Source organism: Macrosteles quadrilineatus, unplaced genomic scaffold (genome assembly GCF_028750875.1).
Source record: "Macrosteles quadrilineatus isolate MER2022 unplaced genomic scaffold, UCM_ALF_1.0 Scaffold_9__3_contigs__length_116548681, whole genome shotgun sequence".
Classification (NCBI taxonomy): domain Eukaryota; kingdom Metazoa; phylum Arthropoda; class Insecta; order Hemiptera; family Cicadellidae; genus Macrosteles; species Macrosteles quadrilineatus.
The window spans coordinates 80,722,023-80,744,207 of NW_026542602.1; positions in this window are offsets into that span (position 1 = coordinate 80,722,023).

The window sequence follows — 22,185 nt, forward strand, 5'->3', positions numbered from 1 at the left end:
TAACAAGCTATTTTCAATTATTAGGTAAAGCAGTGATTTTGCGTATAAATTAAAAGCTTTCATCCATAGGAATATGTAGAAAGATGATCTGTAAGGTAACGATTGATTTAAAACAATATGCAAAAAAATATATTGAGAATTTTAAGTTTTGGTATTGCTAAAATAAAATAAAAAAATTACACTGCGTAACTGATCAAGAGTTTTACGATTTAAAAATTTCAGTAAATTAATTTTATTGAAAATTTCTTGAAGTTGGAGGAGCACTAATGCTTTTGTATTCATTGTATAAATTCACTGCTTCTAATTCAATTTAATTTAACTAACTGAATCACTGATTATTGAAGTTAAATTTCATTGAGCAATTCTTAACCTTGCAAATGATATAACAGGAAAAAATATACAAATAATATATTTATGCCTACTGCACTCATACGTGGAATATAATTTCACTGCATATTATGCATGAAGCTGGTTCAACCCAAATAGGACTATAACTACTTCATACTTTGTTATTTATTTATTTATTTATTTATTTATTTATTCATGGTAACACCATTTATACAATAGTATTTAGCATAATCAATTACAAGATGGCATAATTAACAACGACACTACATTACTAATGCAATTAATATCAAACAAAACTGAACTTGAAAAAACTTTTGGTAAGTATGATATTCTATGAAAACAACAGACAATAATAATAACAGGCAATGCAGACAACAACAAAAAAAAAAAAACAAAAAAAACAATCAATAACAGGCAATGAAAGACTAAAAAAAACAGGCTATAAATACAAGCGATATAAATACGGCTAGCAATAACAGGTAATGAAAGGCTATAATGACAGGTTATAACTAATAGACTATAGTACAAGCTATAATACAGCAAGCAATAACAGGCAATAAATACATACAAAAAAATAACAGACAATAAAAATGCAGAAGCAATAGAACAACAGGCAATAAATGAACCCCAAATGACACTGTTTTCTTGTCGATGCACATGCAGCCATGCTAGAGATTTTCTAGTTTAAAAGTAAAAGAAGCTGTATTAAAAATATTTGTTTTATTTGATTTATTATGATTTTAACTCTATAACTGGCAGAATTTGTCAAGCCAATTCTATGTCTTTGCAAATCTACAATTATAGACACTTTACACTTAGAGAGAATGCCTTGTTGTAGATAATCAAAGATTTTGTTCTTTGTATTACATCCAATTTACCCGCTCTCTAAGTTGGCAAAGTTAATTAGTCTAGTAGTGTTTCCCAGTATTTCACCCAAGCAATTTATAAGTACACGTTTCAAGCCCATTTAACAACTACTTCGAACTTTAATGGCTAGTATCATTATTTAAAAACACCTCTGCAGTTTCAATAAAATCAGTCAGTGCAAAACGATAAATCTACTTATGTGGTATGTGTTGAAATATTTAAGCTGATCAGAATATACTTGCAGAACTGATGTGTTTGATAACAGAATTTCGCCGAAACATGTAATGCCTTGTTTGTTTCATTTGAAAAGGCTAACAAGGTCCAAATTCATAAGTACCTATTTATTCATAGTTATATAGTATGATTTGGGCTATAGAGGGCTTAGTAAAAACTATTTTATAAAATGTTCAGTCAAACCAGTCAAAGTGAAGTGCATTTTACGCTTGTTAACATTCATACCATCTTAATTGTTTAATAAAAATAAAATAGGAGGGTCCATACTACTTTATGTTACAATTAAAATTAGCCACGAGTTATGAAATGGGAAGTTGAAGTGTAGAAATTTATAATATTGTCTAAGAAATAGTATTTTATATCAAAAAGGAATATTATAATAGGGAGGTTGACAAATGTGCTTATGATTGTACGTCTTGGCTTAGGGATGGATTTAAATAGAGTTATTAATAAGTTACATAAACATGTGAAGAATTGAACTAACCCAAAAGAAAGAACTACAGATAACAGAGTAAAAGTGTACAATATTATTTGTATTGGTTGTTTTAACGTGTTTTATATATCCCTTTTTTATAATTCCGCACATAATTATCTAGGCCATCTTTAGTTAAAATTAAGCAGGATATTACAATTTCACGACCAATGAAGTATTACAATTATGTGGGTAACATTTTTAAGATGTTAAAACATAGTAGTGGAAAGATCCAAAGGCAATATCACTATGGTGTTGCGTGTTCGTCAAGGATGTTAAATGAATATTTGATACATCTCCAGCTCGAGACGTGGAAAGAAGTATTATTGCTCTTACGTGGGGAGAGTATATAAGTTGTTTAGACGTTGCAGCAGAAAATACCCGAGGAAATATAATAATGACGTTTTAGCGTTGCCAAATATCAGAATACTTGATATCCCGCAATTTAACAAAGCAAACGTTTTGTCACAAAGGCAGTATCACATGCCAATTAAAGTTAATTTTTTATAAAGCTACTTTGTGATATAAATTTTAAATTCTTCTACAAATCTAATATTTTTTAAAACTGTTTCTTTGGTGTGTTCAAATGGAAAAATATCGTTAAGGATTACTATCGTTTAGATGAGTGATAGTAAAGTGTAATAGTAAAGTGCAATCGCTCAACGTAAAGGTTTACGTTGTATTTTATGTTCCAAAAAACCATTTTGTGCACTTCTTGTTTACTGTTATCCTTAGGCTATTTAGAATGCAATCATATCATGGTATAGATATGAGATATAGCTAATTATTATTATGTTATTATATTATTATTCTGAAAGACTCCAATGTCGATGCCTAGGGTTGGTAGATCCTAGTCTTTGTGTGACGGTCGAGAAGGCAAAAAAAGACGAATAAGTTTCCTAGTTTCCGACGTTTTGGACGCGATTTATCAATCCATTCATGAACAAAACCTCGGTAAATTCTTATTCGTCATCTGCATCTACGCGGCTGTCACATAAACACTAGGATCTGCCAACTATATGATTATGAGTTTTTTAATTAAAATTAATAAATTGTGTGCATCTTTGTTCATGATTAAAGAACAGCATAATCTTAGAGAGGAACACACATTAAGAGTCTAATACATTTTTGTTATAATTATATTATTTTAATTGAACCTGCGTATGGAGACCACAGTCTATTCAAGTGAGCACTTTAACTAGGCACTTGAACAGTTGTGTTGGTTGGTAGCTAGGTTCTAGGATTGCTTTCTAGACCTAAATTTGAAAGAAAGTGCCTCAGACGCTCAAGTATGTGTATTATAAATTGATCTCGGATAGTTTTGGTGATTTACAGTCAAACTGTATATAAATGTTCTACATTTGCTCTTCAATATGATAAATTTATAAGAGGATAAGATAATTGAGACTTGCACTCATGAGCAATTTGAATAACATAAATGTTGAATACAATTAATAAAATTACTTTTTCCTCGAGGCAATTACATAAGTAAAGCTAAGGGAAACTGTGTAGTGGTACGGACTGTGCTTTGCTAATGTCCATTAGCTTGATTTAAAATAAACAATCCGTGCTAACACCTACACGAGGTAGGGCCATATCAACTAACGTGAGAAGCTTATATCACACCTCATGTTGCATTTGTACCAAATGGACCGTAATCTTTGTAAATTTCATGAGGATGTACAAGCTAAACAAGAATTTCCTTTTTAGCTATTACACAGTCGTGATGATATGTTTTTAAACTCGCTCTTGCTCTTTAATAAACACCATTTGCCCACCATTACCCACCCAAAACAGGTAGTTCATGCATTTAAATAATTATTTACTCACATATAAAAAAAATTGTGAATTGAAACATTTTTAGCTGCAACCATTAGAAGGTATTTAATCATAAACATTCAGTACCTATGATGGCAATATTTCACTTTCAAAATAAAATCTATCATGTAAGCAAAAAACTGTACCATCAAAAACGTAATCGTAGAATGTAGAATTTGTGAAAGTAAAATCGTATTATTTCTATGACAAGTGTATAAACATTATAAAATTATCGCTAAAATTATTCTTCATGAGATGGATACCAACCAATAAATGATACGAATGTCTCCACTACACCTGTTACAATGTTATGAATTTGTCAATAGGAAACCATGCTTTTTCAGTTTTGTTACCATGACGGTAGATAAAAATATTGTTTCATCTTTAGCTGCAGTTGAAACGAACGTCATTCAAAAACGAATATCATGCATTAATAATTTACTATTTTATGTCTGTAGCACACAAAACCCGTGGGTTGAGCTTAGACAAACAGAAAAAAACAAGCTGTTTAAATTGGGCTTATCAATTATTAATATACCTTATTAATTCTAGAGGTTCAATAATCTTAGTGTGATGTTAAATATACAAGGGTTTCAAGGAAATAAAAGAGGTTCCAATTCTAATAATGGTTCTAGGAATACGGACTAAGCACTACTCCAAAGTTTATAATCGGCTTACATAGGTGATTTAACATTATAAATACTTAATTGGAGTTGAAATCCAAGTGACTACCTAAAAAAGGAGAATATTCTTGCCGTTATTCTTGAACGTGTTTAAGTTATTATCATTAGATTGTTGACTTTTTTAATTGTAGTTCTAATATTTGGAACTTAGTTTCATGATATAATTCAACATAATATGCTTCACTGGTAATATAGGTATGCAATGATATTATAAAGACAAAAAAACTCAAAAGTAAGTTTTAGTCATAGGGAAAACATTGTCCAACATTAGATATTGAACATAGTTTTAATTTATTAGCTTCATATAAACTAACTACGAACAAATTAAAAACATTAAACTGATTTTACAAAACATTCATAGTGTAGCCTATATGAACAAAATAACAAGCGTAGGAAGAATTTGAAGCATTTCAAGTTGAGAGATGTTATTAACATATAATTAAAGTTTATAATGAATTCTGAAAAAAATATGCCAGTCCAATGATTTTCAAATGCATAAGCAATATTATGCTATAGCTTACGCATTTTTTACATAAAGCAGTTTTTTATTTTACAAAATATGTTCACTCAACCCTAAATGTTTGACAACCACATTACACGGTTGTTATGTTAGTTATTTACATGAAATGAAATGCAAATACTACTTACTAAAGTACTACTACCACTCTATAAGTAAGATATTGAATTCATAACGTTTAAAATTAACTTTCAAGAGAGGGGGAGAATCAGCGCCGTGTTGGATTTTTAGCTTGGATTGATTCATGATATCAAGGTAATGGATATTATAACCGTGCGGGCCCAAACCTTGCTACCATTTATTTAATCCTTCTTGTTCTAGTTTTAACTACGTTTTCTAGTTTCTTCTGTAAAAGTACCCTACAGTAAAATATATACTTAGTATTTACATTTTGATGAAATTTAATTTTGCAAGTAAATACTACGTATACGCAAATTTACTCCTTTACTACATTTAGTAGTAATAAATAAATAACATGATAGAGATATAGTGAGGCAAGAAAATAAATACACGATCTCCGACTTCGTGTATTTGTATAATAATTCTATTTATGAAATTAGATTAGAAGTAACGTGCAGGTTACCGTTATAAAATATATCAAAACTATAAAATTGTACATTGAATGTAGCGTCCAGTTACAGAAATATCAATAAAAATAATCTATAATAGTAAATGAACTAAGAGTTGTTTCTAAATCAATAAAATAATTGTAATAAACAAACATTACTGCTAATATGACACTATGTCAAAAGACTGAGAAACTTGATAGAATTCAAATACGCAATAAATCTTCGTGTAACGCAGTAAGGAGTTAATCAAAATTGATTGAGGAAACAGGTCGGGTAAAATGTTAAAAACTGGAAACTTTTTCCAAGCTTTGAGAGTCAGAGTGCACCAATTAAGCAAATTTGTAGCAAACTTAGAACTCGGAGACAAAAAGTCAAATATCTTAAGATTTTGTTTAACCTGAAGCTACTTTCAATTTTAATTTCTGTATAAAAGGAGTAAGAGATATACTGAAAATATATCCACTGGATTACTGGAAGTATAAACTTCCATTAGCAAGTTTAATTCAGTGTTAAGTTTTTTTTTATACAAATACCGGTATTACAATAAACAGCACATTATTACAGAAGAACGGGGTTTTCCCCATAAAAGAAAAAAAATATTGTGATGAGTATATAGATTTCTTCTTCCCTATTGAAAATAAATGTTTTGCTAAGTAAAAGTTATTAAAATTTTTATAATGATACGGTGTACAGTTGTACGTTGTGATGTTTAGCAAAGCTATAAAATAAGTTATAAGAAATACATTTACTTCAATTCAGAATCAGTCATAGAATTTACCATTTAACATGGAGAAACCTCTGAGTATCTATAAGGAGCAAATATACGCGATTAAGAACGATAAAAGATGAAAAGATGGAAGGAACAGTATTCTATGTAGTCTGTTTTGAATTTATATTTACTTAAATACAATTTGATGAAACTCACCAACCTATATTTTCGAATGGTGATATCCAAGACTCGATAGATACGATTAAATACACGCATATACATGACACACTTTACACGCAATCTCCCTAGGAAATCTAGTCCTACGTTTCACGGGCCCCAAAAAACACCCCCCCCCTAGGGGTAGTATTGACCTATTTTTATCCCGCACGTTGTACGAAGCTTACCATAACTAGTGGATCAGTTAAACTTGGATAAAGTCTGTACAAAATATCGCTTAGCATCTGTTTATAAATCAGAATCCAAGGCATGTAGGGTAGGCCTAAACGTGGAGTGTTTCCGAGAGACGCAGTAAAGAAAACAGGGAATGGGAGGCGTTTATCGGTTTTTAAGGCAAAAATGTTAAAGGACTGAAGTGAGTCGTCACTTCATTTCCAACTTCAATTTCCTAATCCCAGTTTTCCACAAATCATTCGATGCGTGTGTTGCTACATCGCGTTCAATAGTTTGAGTTCTGCTGACAAGAGTTGTCAGCATTCTGTGTGACGTGTAAAGGTCGATTCATACATATCAGTCCAGTCACAGTTCCGTTACAGTCCAGTCACAGTTGCATCCGCAATTTCTCGGTCAATCTTTCAGTCATATGGTTTCAGTCACTCTTCCGTCACTTTATTTACAGTGTTGTTAAAGTAAAAAATATTTAATTAAAACACACTATTCTATAAAATTGTCATCGTACGTCTTGTTGGTTGCTACAAACATTACTTAAAATATAAACTCGATAATTTAAATAAAAAAGTGCTATTTTCTAACCTCAAACACGTCCGTCAGGCGTCTGAACAATCCAAAATATCGGTGAAAAGAAATCTAAAATTGACTGACTGATGCCGGCAGAGCGACTGTCGGAACTTCAACGGATGATTGTAGATAGCGCAATAGAAAATCCATTAAAGAATATTTTTGTTAACTGTGACGTGCCTGAAGTGACTGGACTGTAACGTGCCGTAACTGATGTGTGTGAATCGACCGTCCTTAAGACTGCCAAACTGTGAGGCCGGTGGAGGGGGTAGTGAGCCGGGCTAGAAGAGCGCGAAGGGTTTAATGAGGGATCTTATACAATATACTAGATATTTTAATCCAGACTTAGTCTTCGTACAGTGAATCTTCTTACCTATCCGCACTTGGAATCCTTTAAATTATTCAATTAAAATTTACCAGTAACTCAAAAACTGTTACACAAACAAACTACCTTTTTCGAGGTATGGAACATTTAAAATAATCATATTTAATAGATTGATCCTTAAATATTGATAAACTTAAATCTTATTGTACTATGATAAATGATTATAAAAGATTAAGTAGTTTAGAATTAAGCAAGTTAAGTAATGTTTACGTTTACTCATTATTTAGGTTTGATTTTGTATGGTGTCAGAGTTAAATTTAAACATTAAGCTTGACTTACGTATATTTTTATATATAAAAAAGCTAGTCAGTTATTTTGGCGTTCTTGAGATTAAAGACAATTGTAATTAATTTAAATCAACCTATTTAAACACTGCTTAACTACATATTGAACAAGGCAATAGTTACAGATAACCATTTTTACCTTATTAGAATGAAAATAGTTATACAAACAGTAATTTATACAAATACGTCTATGTAAAAAATTATATACCAACAGCTGAATTGAATATTTATTTATATTATGAGTAATTCGTTTTGTGTTAATTGTTGAGTGATGGCAGGACTGTATTTTCCGAAAACGAACTTAATAGTTGAATTCAAATATTATAATGTTGATTTGTGTAGTAGTTTTTATCCTTTAGTTATGCACTTTGCTTTCGTGTAAACCTAAAACATTTGTAACTAAGCTTTTAAAATGCCTCGTAGTGTTTCCTTATTGTTATGTGTACACGTTATAAAAACACATTGACAGTACTTGGTAAGTCTTACTTCATCATACAGTTTACATTAGAAGTAACTTCTTCTCTCAATTCTCTGTGTGGGACGTTGATTGATGCAATTCTGATGACCACAAGTCGCTTACATCATCATGGAAAACCAATGTGACTTCATCTTGGGCTGTTATTTGGGTGCATCCTGTGTATCATACCGACATATTGCCTTTTGAAACATTCTTCTGCTTATGCACGCTTAGGTTAAATATATACGATTTCCATAAAATCTTGATACCTGTTTAACCGCAAAAAATAAATCAACTGTAATAATTCAGCTATTTTAACGATGACTAAGGCAATAGCCTACACACTCTTGACAAAATGCGTTAATTTTCTTCCCACAATTATAGCCTAAATAAATATAATATATAGTTTAAATTAATTTAAACTTACATTCTTTAAGAAAATTAAACCATTTAGAAACATTTATGTGTTTGTTTATACTTTGTAAAGATTAAGTAAAAATATTCTCGGTAAGACATAAAAAGTCGAAATTTAAAATAAGTACAGTACATCCACCCTGAATTTATAAATGATTTACATGTGATTTTGTTGGATCAAATTATTGTCTAGAGGGTTTTCAACCTTTAATAGCTTTATCCAAATACATTAATGGTTATAGTGGTTGCGGTGAATCAGTGTATGTAGACATGAATTGTACTTGTGATTTATATACTTTATTTGACGAGCTATGAAAAATCTCTCGCAATGTCTCATTAAAAAATAGTTTTGGGAATTAATACACTCGAATCCGTACAATAATTCGTAACATCTTATCCATCGGTAATATATTTCGTTATTGACAAACTAAATGAAAACTTAAAACCAAAGCTAGTTTTCAGCTAGGGAGCAAAACCTCAATCAATGTGAACTGATAGAATAGTTCAATGATAAAAACTGATAATCAAGTACACTCAAAACCATTAAATATAGAAATTGTATAAAGTGCACGTGTTAAAGCTAAGAACATAATAATCTGTAACAGCTTTAAAAGGGTAAACAATATCATTATTTGTAAATACAATCATTCATTACGTAAATATTTTATCTGATAAACGTATACTCTACTCACTTCGTAAGAGACCAAGAATGGATTCACAGTGAAGTCTTAAATAGCGTTTGTTGAATAGAGTATATACGTTTGTTTTGATAATAACTACTATTAAAAAAAGGAAATTTAATACAGTTAGATTATTCTATAAACAACTAGATGCATTATAAATTATTTTTAAATAGGAAAACCCGATAAGCTTCTGGTTATAGATTATACTGTTATGTACAGTATATCGTATCGAGTTCCTATTTATAATTATAGAAGTAAATGAGTTATGGTGAACAAATTAATTAAATTAAATTAAGTAAATCAAAATTGATATAATAAATCATAATGGGTACTCAAATTATTACTACTAGATTACCAGTGTAGTTAGATAAAAAGTTTACTAGCGATATGTCTAGCCTCGAAAACATTGAGTACTCCTTTAGGGTGACTGGGCTTTGACGGCAAAACCAATTTCACCGCCTTGTATGCGTTAACTCTGACAGCGTCTACTTGAGCTGTTGAACTGACAGCGTCTACTTGAGCTGTTAAACTGACAGATTGTGTCATGTCTACTTTGGCTCTTTACGAAACATTTCAACAGAAAGGCAACTGAACTGGAATAAACCATAGCCTAAAATAAGTAATTTACTTGCCCTAGAAAATCAAATTGTTTTATCTTTTGGTTATAATTAACCTTACACAGCTTCGTTATCGTATTAAGCTGAGTAAAATAATTTCTTCTAGTTTAAAATATAACAAATGGAAATGGAAAACATTATTTTAAATGTGGTAAAATAATGTTATTGGATCACAAACTGTAAGTAGCCTATAACCAATTGAACTGTGCAAGCATTATGAAAAGTTTGAACGTATGTGGCGAGTAATAAAACTCTTGCCGATTTCTACCCAAGTGGTTTTGATATATTTATCAACACTATTTATGAATTTATCCAAACCACTGCGTTTGGATGTATATTTATCAAAATCACTACGTTTTGGTATTTATCAAAATTGTTGATAAATACATAAAGCCTGAAAGTGGGATTTCGCAAACAATTCAATATCCTACTTGTTGAGGTCAAAGTCCGTTTCTATTATAAATTTGTATTTATACAATATGTTTCTTTATTGGACCAATTATAATTATTTCTTATTTGTGACTTTTTCTGTTCCATGCATGACGGTAAGTGAGTTTATATTTATGCTCAGCCCTCCATCTTGTTTTTAAAACCCTATTTATATTAATGCGTATGATGGTTAGCTATTCTAAACATATTCTGATAAAAAATAAAAAAGCTGAAACGGTGTTTTTGTTTTATATGATACAGTAATAAATTAATTAATTCCTATAAGTTAGGTTGCGTTGAAGAAACTATCAAACCAAAGGATTGCCAATTATTTTTTTATAGTCATAATGAATATATTTCGGATAGAGAATGGACTATAGCACATTACCTTAGTCATCTTACAAAACACTGTAGTATCATAAGAGAAAATAAAAAATCCATAATTTTATAAATAGGAGTATTTATATAAATAAAGAGGCTTAAATTACTGTACTATAAATTTAAATTTGTACTTAAGTTGGTTGTATTACATAACTAACAGTTTTCGGTATATTTTCCGATATAAAACACAATATTCTATGTGTAGTATTTACATCTATATAAATAAATTAGCTGTAAGGAACTTACTGTACTGTGTGTTGTGAAGTACTACTATAATTATGTTTATGCACAATGTTGAGACACGGTAGTGGAGATATCACCATAGTATTATGTGTTCGTCGGAGATGGTACAGTAAATATTTGAGATATCTTCCAAGTCGAGACGTGGCGAGAATATGTTCGTTGTTTGGATGTCGCAGCATTGATCCATATGAGAAATATTATAATAGCATGTATTTTACTGAAGCAGGTTATTTATTTCATCATAAGATTAATAGATTTTTATTTGTGGATATTTTTTCCTAAATAAATTACCATTGCAAGAAGAATAATCTTTGCTATTGATTTTATTCTTTTTAGACGATTTTTCTGTGGATTTTAAAAGTTATTATTATTATAAAGTTTAAGGCTCATAAAAATATAAATTTATTTTCTAGTTAATGTGTTATGGAGAAATCAGTTTTGGCTATACAAATGAAGGATAAATGAGTAAAAAAATGCGATATTTTATCAATAAATTATTATATTTAGTTTGAAAAAGGAGTATATAGTGCATTTAGTATAAAGCGTTTACTCGGACAGTAAATTAAATGCACCTATTAAGAATTTGATATTTATTTCCAATTATTTATAATAATTCGAATGTGTAAATGTTAAAAAGGGTTATTAGATAGTTTTTCGCATTAGTTAAGAAGAGGTACAGTGGTATTATCAAATATAGAGATGAAAATATGCAGATGGGGATATAAAGTATATTTTTGTTAACACCCGAATGTTTTTGACGACTATTCTGATCGTGATCTTGCGGTTGGTTTTGGATGGGTTACTAGTGCTTGAATGAATTAAAATTATGTATTTAGTCAAGAAGTATTAAGTCGGGATACCATCAATGAATGAGAAATCTACTAATATAATTTAATATAATTTTAACTTTACCTTATTCAAAACATATATTTATAATGACCATTGAAATGTGTTTATGTTGCCGACTGTACAACCTTTTTATTGATAAACCTTAGTTCTGCAATTCTTTATTGTTACTACACAAGCAGGAAATGAAATGAAAAGTTTGGATCAAACAAAATCCTAAGATGTTTGACTTTTTGTCTCCGAGGTCAAAGTTTGTCACAAATTTGCCTAATCACCTTCCTCTAACTCTCGAGAACTGGGAATCATTTCAACTTGTAACATTAATCTGAATTATCTTTATAGTACATGTTTGAATGCTTTTTTTTTACGCATATAATATTTTTTAACGACAAATTATCTTTTTGAAACAAATATTTTGTGTTGCAATTAATAACACTTTTAAAACATCAATTCATTGTATACATTTGTGTGGAACAAGAAAGCAAGGTAATATTGAAAATGTATAGGGGAAGAAAGTCAATTACCTTCAATAAAGAACAACAAACCACCTTAGGGTAGCCTGGTGACAAATGGTTGCAACAATTTGTTCCATACATTTGCTGAACAAAACCTTTACTCGGTCACTGAAGCAGTAAAACCTGCTGATATAAGTCAATATTTTTCTCTTGAAACTTTTGATATAATTTATTCTTACCTGTGCAATTGATTTTATGATGTTTTAATGAGATTTTTGAGTTTGAATTTACTTTCCGTATATAACTTTATTGCGCAGATGAAATTCTTATTGTTATGGTTATCAAGTTTATCATTCATTTGCATACCATTTTACTGTCTAAGTTCTTAGGAAATTATCCTACGGACTTAATGTACAATACAAAAATATTTTATGTAAACGTAATTTGTATATTTACTGTACTTCACCTGTATTGCATGTTTTAGATGGCATCTGTAAGGCTCAATAAACTCATTACGTAATTATTAAGGATAAATAGAAAATATAAATTCTATATGGTGGTTAGTTACCTGGTGCCTCTAAATACTTTATTAGTACAGTTCACTCTTATACTGGACTGGATCCCATATTATTTGCTGGATATGTTACACATTCAGGCCCAAAACCCATGTAGAAAGGATATCACAAGGTTAAAAGGGGCCGCCAAACCCTTACAATGGAAAAATAAAAACAAAGATACAAAGGAAATATATGAATATAATAAAAACCGTTGTCGTAGAAAACAAAGCAGAATGAGGCAGCTAATTCCCAAGACAAGAATGATCATTAAAGAAATAACATTAATTACATCTGGTTTAAGTATTGTATTTTAAGTAATTAATGAATACATAATGACTTTCCTAGATCTAATGTACACATTAAAGCAAGAAAAATAACCACTCGGATCTCCAACTGCACGTGTTCATAAAAAGAACACAACCATACTATAAATGCTTAAGTACATATACAAGTCACGTTGAATCTTTACAGTCTAGCTGTTTTAAAATAAATTTTAAATTTAAACCCACCAAAAAATTATTTATCTAAGTTACCTTATGATATAGTTTGGTCAAGTAATAAAGTAAGGCATGATTCAGGGAGATAAGCTTAGTTGATACAAACAAATTTTGATATCAAGCGCCGGTAGTAGCCAGCCATTAAAGCACTTTACAAAACAGTAAGCATTATCTTCAGTAAACGTCAAAAGAATCCTTTTTTAATATTGATCCAAATACATGTATTGTTAGTTAAAAACGATGTAGTGCAGTATAAATACTGCCTATTCACAGTGACCGTACACGTAAAGGTTAGAATTTATATACACTACAAAGAGTATTCAAAAATAGTTATTTAACTAATTTTGAAATAGTTGAATTTTTAGAGCCTAAATCATTCCCTAAAGATACTTCATACATCAGAATGATATTTTCTGTACCAATTAATTATATTTTGCATTTTTGTTAGGACATGAACTTGGAACTTGGAAGAAGAAACTGGTTAGGCATCGTTTGGGACCTAAACAAGTTATAACTTTAAACAAAATATTAGTTTGGATCTGGTTTGTAACGATGAATATGGATTGTATAATAATGCACAATGCATATATGAGTAATTTAGTTACTTCTCTTCAGTTTTTAAACAAATTCAAGCAATTTAAGCTTAAATTTATTGATTGCGATAGCCACTGGATCATTAAATTCAAGCTAAATGGTTTGTAATACAATGAAGATATTATAAAGGTAGCCTACCAAGAATATATGGGTAATACTAAAGTAAATATAAATATTCTGGTGGTATCTGAAATATTGCGAATTCAGCTAGATGATGCACACATATTGAATACATTTTCCATGCTGAGACAAGTATTACATTCACTTGGAGAGAACGTGTCTTGATGTTATTGCCATGAAGGTATTGGTTAAAGCAAGAAACTTTATGTCAATATCAGTAATATAAATTATCATTTTAAGTACAAGAAGAAAGATTTTTGATAATAAATCCTTTTTTTATAGGAATATAGCTTTATATATCAATATAGTATTTTACGGGATAACCAAAACAAAATGATTCTTTTGTTGATTCTCATACTAGTGTGTTACTGTTTTTTTTTAGAATTAAATACGTAATATCTATTTAGATGTTGTCTCCTATAACTTTTTTAAGATAGAAAATAATAGGCCTGACTACCAGATTAATTACAATTTTAATGTACTAGGATACTTATTCAAGCAACATTAAATACAAATACAGTCAAACCATAAAAGTAAGAAGTGGCCTCATAATATTACAATTAACTTTAAAGACTTAACTTAACTTAATTAACTTTAAGGCGGAGAGAATGTGCCACGAGTTGGTTTTTAGCTTGCATTGTTTGCTAGTAAAATCAAGTTAATGGATATTATAATCACAAGGAATCAAACCATCCCAAAATTTATTTAAAATACCACTGAGTTTAGTTGTAGCTACTTATAATACTTTAAAGCATTGATCAGCTATGCTGTTACTTAAATTGTTTTTGTCGTTGCGAACAAATGGCAGAATCCCAATGTCTGAAATATAATATCGACAAATTGTTACTGTAATAATTAAAAACTGTTACAATAATATTATAAAAACTATTCAAATCACAGACTATAGAGGGTAAAAAGTTTATTATATAGTCTGTGATTCAAACCCTTACTTTACTTCGTTTACAAATTAGGTGGTTATTAATTACACCTCATCTATATTAATACAACTCTCCTATGGTCAGAGCTAAAGTATACAATCACAATAACACCACCTGCTCACACAATACGTAAATTGTTGTTTGTTAGCAATTTGATTATCAACACCTTTCTTGTGTAAAGTATGCAATAATACAATACATTCTTTACCCTGACGACACTGTTTCATTGAATTTAGTTTCAACAAAACATTTTTAAAATGTTTGCTTATTAGGTCCACGAGTAAATAAACATCAAAGAGTCGCAGGTGCCTTTGTATAATATATTGCCAAGTACGAGATGGCTGGCCACAGCCAGTGTTTGACTTGTGCCACAAGTTTGTGTCAACTTTGCTTAACTACCTAGAGTCACGACTTACTTTATAAACTGTTTGACTTTGGTACTTAACCAGAATATAATTAATATATTATTTTCATTTGGTTAATAAATGCTACACTGAGATGAATAAATACATTTTTAAGTCCAATGCTAGGTGTCGAATAACGACGAAAACATCTTTTCGTGGGTAGGACGGATGGTAGGTTTTCAATTTCCTATAAAAATAATAGTTTCATCGATGGTGTGGCGGACACAAAAATATAATTTATCAAAAGGTGTAAAAGATCCAACAATAATAATTTGTTCTAAATAGAATAAGCTTGACCCTTTTATTTCTACAACCTAAAGGTCATACAGAGTAGGCTATACAAAACCGCCTTGGGGCAAGTAGAAGAAGGCGCCTAGGTTCCTCATTTAGATACTACCCTCAAAAAGATCCACGAACTAAACTGGCTCAAAAGTATGAAAAATAGCCACGTAAAATAATGCAGTCAGGTACACTGTGACTTGTTTGATCAAAAAGCAACCAGCTGTTCAATCAACGGAGTTTTCTTGAAAATCAGGTGGCAAATTGAGAACAAACATTCCCATTGTAAATTATGGCTGACCCGACTCAATACATACCGATATAAAACCCCATAATATGCTGTTTAATACATAATTTATTGGTAAAACTGTACACATAGTGCTTGAATTGAGATATAAATACTGCAATTTTTAAATAATTATTTGCACTTTTGATACTTTTACTTAAATAAGAAAAAACGTGTCTAAAATATTATGTAGTTCCAGATTCATCTGATTCTGTTGGAATACAAAATAAACAATGTATCCATTCATGCTGTTCTTAACAGATGCAATAGGATTTATTGTTCCTAATAGGTTTGGTAATCTTAAAAAGTTTTTATATTGCAGATAAAAATTTATATAACAAGAGCTTTGCAGAACGTTATATGTTTATAGAGGTTTGTGCAGTGATATGCCGAACTATCATGCACAATGATGGTCCGTCAAGGCTGTCATAGAATTCTTTAGAGTTAGCACGGATTTAGTTACATAGTTACAGAGTTACATAATTTTAAGAAACTCGGTTAGTACATATTGTAGAGAAAACAATAAGATTTTAAAATTTACAGTATTATGTATATTTTAATTCAAACTTTTTGAACCTCACCTTTTAGTAAATACCTCCGTATACGTATACCGTATATGTATACCTCCTGTGATATCTTTATAAATGTATATGAATGTACAAGTACTATACAACACGCATAGTCAGACATACTTTGTTATACATTTTTTGCAAATTCAAAACTAAGCAAGTGTACGGGGTAAACCTTATAATTAAGACTTCTTATATTCTAAACACATTTATAAATTATAACGATAAATATAACTTATCGCATCCCATTAAGAAAGCATACGACATCAATGACTTTCATTGTTCAGAAAAGGAAAGACTCAATTTTCTACATCAATTTTTACCCCCCCCCCCCCCAACTTAAATACGGTATTTAAATAGATAATTGTAATTTTTGCAACAACTTACAATCGGTTGTTTTTTTTAGATAATTCTTAGGTATTTATGGAAATTATAGGTATTAATGAAAAACACTTGTAATGTAAGGCTTCTTTTACAATTTTTCTTTAAAAAAAGATACTACAAAATACTGTACTAGAGAGATTATAAAAATCACAGGGTGTAAGTAATATGAAATCATCCTGAAAACAGGTGGAATGTAAAGTCAAAAGTTGAAAACCTTTCCAAGACTTGAGAGTTGGGGGAGCTAATTAGGCAAATTTGTGACAAACTTAGAACTTGGGGACAAAAAGTCAAACATCTTAAGATTTTGTTTCACCGTGACTTTATAGGCCTATAGAAGCAATAAAAGAAGGATTTGAAAAAGAAGAATACTTATTTACATTGTGATGATTTATTTTATGTGTTATATAAGCGAACTTCCCTTAAAGAGGATAAGGAATTACAGTAGGTCACATGGTATACTGTAGTAAACTTTGCTTTGCTGGACACGTTCCACGCACAGACATGGGGCCTATATGTTCGGACATATGGTAGGTTAAAGAGGCCACCCAAAAATATTGCTCATTTTGACTATAAGTATTCAAACAGATGGCATCATGCGTCTGATAATCAAGTGAAAACAAACAATAATCTACAGTAAGCACCCACCATTGTGTAAAGCCGGGTTTTCCTAGGCGTGGAGTCGGCGAGCGGAGAGAGGAACGCGGAGAGCGGACTCCACTTGTCTTAGGCAATTTAATGTTTCTGTTTTCCTAGAAGCGGAGCGGAATGCCATGTCAATTTCAATTCCACTCTCCGCGTTCCTCTCTCTGCTCACCGACTCCGCGCCTAGGAAAACCCAGCTTAAATTAAAATGAAAACTTCACAGAGCAAATTACTAAATTTTTTGGTCAGCGAAACACTTTCCTATAACTAAATACAACTATGTTTCAGATACCTTTATGTTATGTACAAATGGCAAGTAAACTTGACTTCAGCTTGACAGCTCAAGTAGTCGCTTTCAGTTAAGGTTCAAAAGGCTTGTCAGCTTCGTGCATAAATGACAGTGAAATGTTTTTATGTAATAATACACGTATTTAGCAACTTTACTATGTACCATAGTGCTCATAAGTTTTCATGAAATATCTTTTAAAAATTAAAGAACCGTTATACAGTACATCGTTATTAATTTGACAATGTATTTTTATTCTAACACAAAAACTGTTTTACTCTATTCTGTATCTAGATAAAATAGAACGTTTTATCAACGATTATGGTTATATATGTTTAAACTTTTTGAACATGAAATTCATTAATATAAATTGTGATACATAATTCGACGATTGCAGCACAAATAGACGTAATTAAATAATACGTACTTATGCCCTGTCGTCTTGCAGGCAATGAATTGTCGCATTTATTTGAGGTGTGCCTAATCAGTGTATTGAGAAGGATAATTACACCAAATTACAGACGCAACTAGTTTCAGCTCCTACATGGAGCCATCATTACTCCAGAAAAAAACTCAGCCAGATTAGTATTGTCTCTTATCCTAGCTAATCAGTTACTATAAATATGTTATGTTAGTGTGTTTATCGATTTTGATTGTTTAATTTTATGTTTATTAAATTTTACTATCTCAATGTGAAGAGAGGTGACATCCTTCCGCATAATGATGACTCCATGTAGGAGCTGAAACTAGTTGCATCTGCAGTTTAGTGGATTGCCAAGTAGCAGGTATTTTATCAGGTTAAATATTATTTGGCAGTCCGGAGGATATTATACTTTTATACTTATCGATGAAATGGCACTTTTTATCTATAATGAAATAGCACAAAAGATGTCCCAAGTTTAGTGTCAACTATTAGCATCAACAATAACTAAGTTACAATTGACCGGATGTCAAACTGGGCTTAATTCCCTTTATAAAACAGCAATTATATTAGAACTGTTAGTTATCTTAAGCTAAGTTCAAAAGACTTTTTAATTTTAAGTAATTTTAGAATAAACAATAACATAACAAATTGTTATTGCTAAACAAATTTATCTCTTCATCTATGTTTTTATTTAAATTCTCTGTTGCTTGATGATGACCCATCGAAATCAATTGTCAGTGTTAAATATTTTGCAATCCCTGATAATAATTTACATTCTAATAAATTTGCAGTAGAGAAGTAGTAGATACTATAAAACTCATTATAGGATGTATTTTATTATTTTTGTAGGGTGATAAACTTTTTACATGGCTACAACTGAGCACCTTTACGGTACAATTTTAAATACTCGTCAAATAAGCAGGCTTAGAGCTACGCAATACTATTTTAGAACTAACGCTATTGAGTTATTGTAAAATGTAAAATTCAAAGCACTAATGTTACCATAATTTATATAAAACAAAACTTCTTACGAAGGTATCAATTAAATTCTATTTACGATGTTCATGTATTCTAAGGACATTGAACAAGTAGGTTGAATGTTTACGTAAACAGAAAAAAAAACTCTTGTTCAAATCTTACACGACATAATGAAATGTATTTTGAAAGTGTAAATGTCGTCCTTGTTTAAGGTACCGTAGTTAAAATAACTAGTAGGATTTCGGTATAGTCAATGTGCATTAAACTCTAAGCCCTCAATACCTCAGGCTGGGCCTAGAGGTTGCTGCACGGCAATGCTGTGTTAACTTTGGTGAACTTGTCACATGTGATAATTTTAGAAAAACTAGTTAAATTGCAGAATTCTAATCAGGTCCTTTTAGGATAGAGGAACTTTCTCCTATTAAGTTTTCTTGCTTTAAAAAACGATCTGATCTCGTATATATATTTTAAACTGTCAAGCTCAACCTCGTCTTAGTCCATTTTTTATAAGTCATCATGACTTTTTGGGATCCGGAATCTGATCACGAACTTTGGTGAGAAATATCGCTCCGGAGCCTCGAATAAACTTCGATCTTTTCTAATCGTGGTTGGAAATATCCATGAAAAGTATTTAAACAAAAACTTTATTTTGTATAAAAACTAATTATTACGAGTACATCCTAAGATCAGCACAATTACTCTACGGTTTTGATTATATATGTATAGATACTAAGAATTAAACAAGAAAGGCAATTTAAACATAAATTATCATTTACTAAATGGAATAATAAAAAAGCTCTGGGGTTCAAAAGTTTCAACTTCAAATTGTCTTTACAGAGCTCACTAAGAAAATGTTGGGAATATTGCAATACTATTTAAACTCTGGGAGAAAAATTAAATAAAAACATTGTTTTCAAGTAAAATTATTACCGACATATCCTACAGCAATTTGCAAAATATTTTTCTCACTGTATTTACGAGTTCTATATACTATATATATTGTATAAAAAAAGGTAACAAACTGCAGGTGTGTGTTTAAAACCAAATCAGGCAAAAGTCATATATTATATTTTGTCCTAGTGAAAACCGGCCGATATTCCGGTTGTTATTACTGTTTATACTGTTTTAATTATCATTTGTTGTAGTTAAATAAACTGGTAATTCCAAAATATAAACTACCGGTTTAATGGTTTATGTAGCATTCTGTGTTAGTATAAAGTGGATTTATAAAGCGAAGGTCGAAGCCACACTTTTGAGTGCAAATAAATAAAGCAAAAAAAAAAAAAAAAAAAAAACTTGCCAGTGTTCACTGACAAACATGGTTTTGTGTAATATGACAAACAATTTGGTATTTTCTGCATTATACTACCATTTTGTTGCTTAAAAACACTACAACTCGTGTCAAAAAGATATTAATCTTCTTATTACGAAATATACAGTTATAATAGTAAACCCTAGACCTATTCAAAAATTGACCCACATCCGTAAGAATACTACTGTACATACATCCTACGTATTCAAACTATCTACTATATTAAAGTCCGTTTTGTAGCCCCTGAACTGTGTAGTATAGACTAAACTATTACATACCTCGTCTTACAGTTCCAATATAGTGTTTGAGAATGCCACATATGGCGAAACATATGTAGTTGACTTCAAACACTACATTTGAACTACAAGACGAGGTATGTAATAGCTTTGTAATAGTCTATCTACTATAGTTTTAATGTTATGGTTTTTGTTAATTTATTTCTTCACTCATGTTTTGAATTTATTTAAATCCAGAACTAAATACAGCAAAGCAGCCAAGCACAGTTGCCCTCTATATCGGTGACCTTTGCACTACGGTTGCTATGGCAACCACAGTCAATAATATACACTCTGTAGAAGCTTAGTCTTAATCCCTCGGATTTGCTTGAATAAGAATTGCCTGATTGAATACTAAGTTTTAAATAAAGAAGAATCTTATTTACCTTGGTTGATTATTTTTGTTAATAGATCAATTCTTTTGAATAAATAAATTAATTTTTCTTATTTATTTTATTATAATGCAGATATATTTAAGCTAAGGTCATGGAAAAAGGTAAAATAAAATAATCTACTCTACCTTTTACTAAAATTAATAAATTATTGTGAACTTACATTTTATATTTGGAATAAATGTATCTTTTTATAGTTTTGCATGCATTTTCTTAACATAAATTGGACGTTCAAATTTATAAAATTCATAAACCTGCTATAATATCAACAGTTGCCTATTCAATGAGTGAAGTAATTATGGAGCAAATTAAACAATTGAAATATGAATACATAGTTTTTTCCCATACAAGATTGGTAAAAATTTTACCTTTAAATCTTCTAATTGTCTTTTAGTGAAACTCCATTATGACTAGCTTATGTATGTTTAATACAAAGGGTAACGTTTTCTAAACAGTTTGTTTACGAACATTGGACTCAATCTAATGCTTACGACGATTGTTACATAAAACGAATCATGTCGTAGTTTGAACGTTATGTATGACTCGTTTTTAGTTTGGTAATGGCTAAATTTATTTTAAAATTTATTCAACATTTGTTAAAGTATTGTGCACACGTCTTAAAGCAATACAATTTCGTTTAAGTAAAGTTTGTTATTATCTTCCTAGTTGTTTACCACTATACTCTTACTTTTATAGGGACATTTTATAATAATTTTTTTATATTTATGCATTCCTGGAGCATATCAACTCTAAAAACAGTTGTCATAAAGACACTTTAAGTAGGCCTATGGTTTTAAATCCATTCAGAATCATCAATCTTATTCTTGGATGTTACATATAGTTACATAACTATGTATAGTTA